Here is a 7,712-nt window from a genome sequence, read left to right as displayed (position 1 = left end):
GTTATGATTAGGGCTAGGGTTAATGGTTAGGATTAAGTTTAGGGTTAAGGGTTAGGATTAGGCTTAAGGGTTATGGTTAGAGTTAATGGTTAGTCTTAGGGTTAAGTGTTAGGGTTAGGGTTATGGTTAAGGGTAAGGGTGAGTGTTAATCGTTAGGGTTAGGGTTAGGGGTCTGGGATTAGGTGTTAAGGGTTATTTTTAGGGTTAGGTGTTAGGGGTTAGTGTTTGGGGTATGTGTTAGGGTTAGGAGTTAAGTGTTGGGTTTAGGGCATAGGGTTAGGGTTAGGAATAGGGTTAGTATTTAATGTTAGTGCTAGGGGTTACAGTTAGGGATAAGTGTTAAGATTAGATTTAAGGGTTAGGGTTAATGTTAGGTTTAAAGGTTAGTGTTAGGGTTAAGGTTTAGGGTTAGGTTTAGGGTTAAGGGTGAGGTTTAGGGTTAAGGTTAGGGGTTTGGTTTAGGGGTAGGCTAAAGTGTTAGAGTCAGGACTAGGGTTACAGTTAAGGGTTAGGGTTATGGATAAGGGTTAGGGTTAGGCTTTAGGGTTAGGTTCAAGTTTTTGGGTTAGCGTTAGGGTTAGCAGTAAGGGTTACTTTTAAGGTTAGGTGTTAGAGTTAGGTTTGGGGTTCATGGTTAGGGTTAGGGTTAGGGGTTAGGGTTAGGGTTAGGTGTTAGTGTTAGGGTTAAGGGGCAGGGTTAGGTTTAATGGTTAGGGTTAGGGTTAGGATTAGAGTTAAGGGTTAGGGTGAGGTTTAACGATTAGTCTTAGGGTTAAGTGTTAGGGTTAGGGTTAGGGGTTTGCGGATAGGGTTTAGTGTTAGTGTTAGGGTTAGGTGTTAGGTGTTAGGTTAGGGTTAGGGTTTAGGGTTAGGTTTAGGGCTAGGGGTTAGTGTTAGCGTTAGCAATATGGGTTAGGTTTAGGGTTAGGGGTAAGGATTAGGATTAGGGTTAAGGGTTAGGTTTAGCATGAGTGTTAAGGGCTAGGGTGAGTGTTGACAGTTAGGGTTAGGGGTAAGGTGTATGCTTAAGGGTAGGTGTTAGGTTAAAGTTTAGGATTAGGGTTAAGGGTAAGGTTAGGGTTAGGTTTAAGGGTTAGTATTAGGGTTAAGTGTTTGTGTTAGGGTTAGTCTTAATGGTTAGTGTTTGGTTTATGGTTAAGTTTTAGGGTTAGGGTTTTTGGTTAGAGTTAAGGGTGAGGATTAGGGTGAAAGTTAGGGTTAGGGTTAAGGGTTAGGTTTAGTGTTATGATTAAGGGTTAGTATTAGGGTTAAGGTTTAGTGTTAGGGTTAGGGTTAAGGGTTAGGTTTAGGTTTAAAGGTTAGTGTAGGGTTTAGGGTTAATGGATAGGTTTAGGTTTACAGTTAGGGTTAATGGATAGGCTTAAGTTTAGGATTAAGTGTTAGGTTTAATGTTAGGGTGAGGTTTAATGGGGTAAACGGTGAGGGTTAATTGTTAGGGTTATTGTTAGGGGTTTGGTGATAGTGGATAGGGTTAGTATTAAGGGTAGGGGTTAGGGGTTAGAGTTTGGAGTTAGGGTTATGCGTTGTGTTATGTTTAGGGGTTGGGGTTAGGATAAGGTTTACAGTTAGGAGTTAGTGTTAGGGGTTATGGGTTAGGGTTAGGGTAAAGGGTTAAGATTAGGGTTAAGGGTTAGGGTTATGTTTAAATGTTAGAGTTGGGGTTAGGATTAGGGGTAAGTTTAGAGTTAGAGTTAGGGCTAGGGCTAGTGTTAGGGCTAGGGTTAGGGTTAGGGCTAGGGCTAGGGCTAGGGCTAGGATTAGGTTAGAGTTAGGGCTAGGGCTAGGGTTTGGGCTAGGGCTAGGGCTAGGGCTAGGGTTAGCGTTAGGGTTAGGGATAGTGTTAGGGTTAGGGTTAGGGTTAGGGTTAGGGCTAGGGTTAGGTTTAGAGTTAGTGTTAGGGCTCGGACTAGTGCCAGGGCTATGGGTAGTGTTAGGGTGAGAGTTAGGGCTAGCATTAGGTTTAGAGTTAGGGCTAGGGCCAGGCTTATTGTTAGGGTTAGGGTTAGGTGTTGGGGTTATGGTTAGGGTAAGGGTTAGATTTAGAATTAGGGTTATGTTTTAGGGTTATGGTTAGGGTTAGTGTTAGTGTTAGGGGTAGGGTTAGCATTAGGGGTTAGGGTTAGTGTTAGTGTTAGGATTAGAGCTACGGCTAGGGCTAGGGTTAGGGCAAGGGTTAGGGTTAGGTTTAGGTTTATGGATTAGGGGTTACGGTTATTGTTATGGTTAATCTTAGCATTAGAGTTAGGGTTAGGGCTAGGGTTAGCGTTAAGGGTTAGGGGTTAGGGTTAGGGTTACGGTTTAAGGGTTATGTTAGAGTTAGCTTTAGGGGTTATGGTTATGGTTTGGGGTTAGGGTTAGCATTAAGGTTAGGGTTAGGATTAGAGTTAGGTTTAGGGGTTAGGTGTAGGATTAGATTTAGTGTCAGGTGTTAGTGTTAGGGTTAGGGGTTAGGGTTAGGTTTAGTGGTTAGGGTTTGGGTTAGGGTTAGTGTTAGGTTTAGGTGTTAGGGTTAGGGTTAGGGAGTTCAGGGTTATTGTTAGGGTTAGCTTTAGCATTAGGGGTTAGGGTTTTTAGGGTTAATGTTAGGGATAGAGTTAGGGATAGTGTTAGTGTTAGGGCTAAGGTTAAGTTTAGGGCTAGGCCTAGGACTAGGGCTAGGGCTAGGATTAGGTTTAAGGTTAGGGTTTCGGTCAGGGCTAGGGCTAGGGCTATGTTTTGGGCTAGGTCTAGAGCTAGGGCTAGGGTTAGGTCTAGGGCAAGGATTAGTGCTAGGGGCAGGGCTATGGCTAGGGTTTGGGCTAGGGTTAGGGTTAGGGTTAGGATTATGGTTAGGGTTAGGCCTATGTCTAGGTCTAGGGTTAGGCCTAGGGTTAGGGCTAGAGTTAAGGTTAGGCTTAGGTCTATGGCCAGGCTTAGGCTTAGGTTTAGAGTTAGCTGTTGGGATTAGGGTTAGGGTTAGGGTTAAGGTTATGGTTTAGTGTTAGGGTTACGGTTTGTGTTAGTGTTAGGGGTTACGGTTAGGGTTAGGGGTTAGGGTTAGTTTTAGCGTAAGGGTTAGGGATAGGGCTAGGGCTAGGGTTAGGGCAAGGGTTAGGGTTAGGGTAAGAGTTATGGATTAGGGGTTATCGTTATTGTTAGGGTTAGTCTTAGCATTAGGGTTAGAGGTTAGGGTTAACTTTAGTGTTATGTTTAGGGTTAGGGGTTAGGGGTTATGGTTAGGGGTTATCGTTATTGTTAGGGTTAGTCTTAGCATTAGGGTTAGAGGTTAGGGTTAACTTTAGTGTTATGTTTAGGGTTAGGGGTTAGGGGTTATGGTTAGGGTTAGGGTTTATGGGTAATGTAAGGTTAGGGTTAGGGGTCAGGGTTAGGGTTATGGTTAGGGTTTAGGGTTATTGTTAGGGTTAGTATTAGGGGTTAGATTTAGGGTTTGGGATTAGGGTTAGGTTAAGTTTTAGGGTTACCTTTTTGTTTAGGGTTAGGGTTAGGATTAGAGTTCGGTTTAGGGGTTAGGTTTAGGATTAGGTTTAGGGTTAGGGGTTAGGATTTGGGTTAGAGTTAGCGTTAGGGTTAGGGTTAGCAGTTAGTGTTAGGGTTAGGCTTAGGGTTTGGGGTTAGGGTTATGGTTAGGTTTAGAGGTTAGGGTTAGAGTTAGGGTTTAGGGTTGTTAAGGTTAGGGTTATGCTTAGGGTTAGGGTTATGTTTAGTTTTAAGAGTTAGGGTTGTTTCGGTTAGTGTTAGGGATAGGGTTAAAGATAGTGTTAGTGTTAGGGCTAGGATTAGGTTTAATTCTAAGCCTAGGGCTAGGGTTAGGTCTAGGATTAGGTTTAGGGTTAGTGTTTAGGGTTAGCATTAGGGTTAGGTTTGTAGTGAGCATTAGTGTTAGGCTTAGGGTTTGGCGTTAGGGTTAGGGTTACTTTTAGGTGTTAGGGTTAGGGTTAGAGGTTAGGGCTTTTAAGGTTAGGGTTATGGTTAGGTTTAGTGTTAGGGGTTAGGGTTGTTTGGGTTAGTGTTAGGGATAGGGTTAAGGATAGTGTTAGTTTTAGGGGTAGGGTTATATTTAGGTCTAGGCCTAGTGCTAGTGCTAGGGCTAGGATTAGGTTTAGGGTTAGGGTTAGTGTCAGGGCCAGGTCTAGGGCTATGTTTAGGGCCAGGTCTAGGGCTAGGGCTAGGATTAGGTCTAGGGCAAGGGTTAGTGCTAGGGATAAGGCTACAGCTAGGGTTTGGGCTAGGGTTAGGTTTAGAGTTAGGATTATGGTTAGGGCTAGGCCTATGTCTAGGGCTAGATTTAGGGCTAGGGTTAGGTTTAGGGTTGGGTTTATGGTTTGGGGTAGGGCAAGTGCTAGGATTAGGGCTAGGGCCAGGGCTAGGTTTAGGGTTAGGGTTAGGTTTAGGGTTAGGGTTAGGGTTAGGGTTATGGCTAGGGCTAGGGCTAGGGCTAGAGTTAGGTTTAAGGTTAGGTTTAGGTCTAGGGTTATGTTTAGGTTAGGGTTAGGTTAAGTGTTAGGGGCAAACCCCTTAGAGGTTAGGATTAGTGTGAGGGTTCAGGTTTAGGTGTTAGTGTAAGGGTTAAGTTTTTGATTTGGTTTAGGTTTAGGGGTGAGTGTTAGGATTAGGAAATAGACGTTAGTGTTAGGATTTGGGGTAAGGTTTAGGATTATGGTTTAGGGTTAGGGTTAGGGTTAGGGTTAAGTGTTAGGGTTAGGGTTAATGGTTAGCGTTAGGTCCAGTGTTAAGGGTTACGGTGAGTGTTGATGGTTAGGGTTAGGGGTAAGGTTTACATTTATTGTTAGGGGTTAGGTTAAGTGTTAGAATTAGTGTTTGGGTAAGGTTAGGGTTAGGGTTAAGTGTTAGTATTAGGGTTAAGTGTTTGTGTTATGGTTAGGGTTAATGGTTAGGGTTAGGTTTATGGTTAAGTGTTAGGGTTTGTGGTTAGGGTTAAAGGTGAGGCTTAAGGTTAAGGGTTAGGGTTAGTGTTAAGGGTTAGTATTAGGGTTAACATTTAGGGTTAAGGTTAAGGTTAGGATTAATGGTTAGGGTAGGGTTTAGGTCTAAGTGTTAGGGTTAGGGTTACATTTAGGGTTAAGTTTGTGGTTAAGGGTTAGGGTTTAAGGTTAGGGTGAGGTTTAAGGGTTAATTTTAGGGTTAATTGTTAGGGCTAGGGTTAGGGGTTTGGTGATAGGGGTTAGGGTTAGTGTTAAGGGAAGGGGATACAGGTTAGTGTTTCGGGTTAGTGATAGGGTTAGGGGTTCAGTGTTAAGTTTAGGGGTTAGGGTTAGGGTTAAGTTTAGGGTTAGCAGTCAGTGTTAGGGTTAGAGGTTAGGGTTAGGGCAAAGGGTTAAGATTAGGGTTAAGTGTTAGGGTTAGGGTTTGGTTTAAAGGTTAGGGTTACAGGTAGGTTAGGGTTAGGGCTAGGGCTAGGGCTAAGTCTAGGGTTAAGGCTAGGGGTAGGGTTAGGGATAGTGCTAGGGTTAGGTCTAGGACTAGGGTTAGGGCTAGGTTTAGTGTTCGGGTTAAGGTTAGGATTAGGATTAAGGTTAGGTCTACGGCTAGGTCATGTGTTAAGGCTAGGGGTAAGGCTAGGGCTAAGTTTAGTGTTAGGTTTAGGGATTAGGTTTAAGGTTAGGGTTAGGTCTATGGCTAGGGCTAGGTTTAAGGCTCGGGTTAGGGTTACAGTTAGGGTTAGGGTTAGGTGTTAGGGTTTGGGTTATGTTTAGGTGTTTTGGTTAGGGTTTAGGGTTAGGGTTAGGATTATGGTTAGGATTAGGTGTTAGGGTTAGGGGTAAGGGTTAGGCATAGGTTTAGCTTTAGTGTTATGCTTATAATTAGTGTTAGGGTTAGTTGTTACGTTTAGGGTTAGAGTTTAGTGTTAGGGTTAGTCTTATTGTTAGGGTTAGGGTTTGCGGTTAGGGTTAGGGTTTCAGTTAGGGTTAGAGTTTCCGTTTAGGGTTTCAGTTACGGTTAGGGTTTTTTGTTAGCGACAGAGTTAGGGGTTAGTGTTGTTAGGGTCAGTGTTATGGTTAGGTTTAGGTTTGGAGTTAGTGTTCTGCATTAGAGTCTTTAGGATTTGGGATAGGGTTAAGGATATAGTTAGGGTTATGGCTAGGGCAAGGGTTAGTGCTAGAGCTAGGGCTAGGGTTAGGGCTAGGGCTAGGGATAGGGCTAGGGCTACGGTTATTTCTAGGGCAAGGGCTAGGTCCAGGGCTAGGGTTAGAGCTAGGTTTAGGGTTAGGGCTAAGATTAGAGTTAGGGTTAAATTTTAGGTTTAGGTTTAGTGTTAGGTGTTAGGGTTAGGCTTAGGGTTAGGGGTTCAGATTAGTGTTAGGGTTTAGGGTTTGGATTAGGGTTATGTTTAGGGCTTAGGGTTAGGTTTAGGGTTTATGGTTACGGTTAGGGTTAGGGTTAAGGGTTATGGTTAGGTTTAGGGTTAACGTTAGTGTTAGGGTTAGAGGTTAGTGTTAGGGTTATTGTTAGTCTTATGCTTGCCAGTTAGGGTTAGGGTTAGTGTTACGCTTTAGGGTTAGGATTAAGTGTTAGGGCTGTTAGGGTTAGGGTTATGGTTAAGGTTAGGGTTAGGGTTAGTTTTAGGCATTAGGGTTCTTAGGGTTAGGGTTATTGTTAGGGAGTAGAGTTAGTGTTAGTGCTAGGGCTAGCTTTAGGCCTAGGGCTAGGGCTAGGGCTAAGGCTATTGCTAGGTTTAGGGTTAGAGCTAGGGCTCGGGCTAGGGTTAGTCCTATGCTTAGGGTTATTGTTAAGGATAGGGCTAGGGTCACGTTAGCGTTAGGGCTAGGGATAGGTTTAGGCTTAGGAGTTCGTGTTAGGGTTAGGGTTAGGGTTAAGTGTTAGTGTTTGGTTTTTGGTTAGGTTTAGGGTTAGGGGTTAGGGTAAATGTAAGGGTTAGGGTTAAGGGTTACGATTAGGGCTAGGGATAAGGGTTAGGGTTAGGGTTTGTGTTAGGGTTAGGGTTAGCAGTTAGGGGTTAGGAATTAGGGTTATGGTTACAGTTAGGGTTAAGGTTAGGGTTTGGTGTTTGATTTAGTGATACGGTTAGGGTTAGGTTTAGTGTTAGGGGTTAGGGTTAGGTGTTAGCGTTAGGGTTAGGGGTTAGTGTTATAGTTAAGGTTGGTGTTTTGGGTTAGGGTTAAAGTTAGGGTTAGGGTTTGGGGTTAGGTCTTGTGGTAGAATTAGATTTAGGGCCTGAGTTACATTTAGAGTTAGGTGTTAGGGTTCTGGTTAGGGTTAGAGGTTAGGGTTAGTGTTAGGATTAGGGGTTGGGGTTAGGGTTAGTGTTAGGGTTAGTGGTTGGGGTTAGGGTTAGTGTTAGGTTTAGGGGTTAGGGTTAGGTATTGTGTTACGTTTTAAGGTTAGGGTTAGGATTATGGGTTAGGGTTAGGGCTAGGGCTAGAGTTTAGCGTTAGATTTAGGGTTGGGTTTAGGTTTTGGGGTTAGGGTTATGTTTAGGCTTCAGGAGTAGTATTAGGGTTAATGGCTAGGGTTAGGGTTAAGGTTAGGTGTAGTTTTAATGGTTATGAATAAGTTTAGAATTAAGGGTTAGGATTAGGGTTAAGGTTTAGGGTTGGGTTAGGATTAGGTTTAGGGTTTAGGGTTAGGGTTAGGGTTAGGGTTAGGCATAGGGTTAGGTTTAGTGTTAGGGTTATTGTTGGAATTAGGGGTTAAGGTTAGTGTTGGGATTA

The sequence above is a fragment of the Lemur catta genome, unplaced genomic scaffold (genome assembly GCF_020740605.2).
Source record: "Lemur catta isolate mLemCat1 unplaced genomic scaffold, mLemCat1.pri scaffold_43_ctg1, whole genome shotgun sequence".
In the NCBI taxonomy this organism is placed as follows: domain Eukaryota; kingdom Metazoa; phylum Chordata; class Mammalia; order Primates; family Lemuridae; genus Lemur; species Lemur catta.
This window is presented reverse-complemented; position numbering follows the sequence as displayed.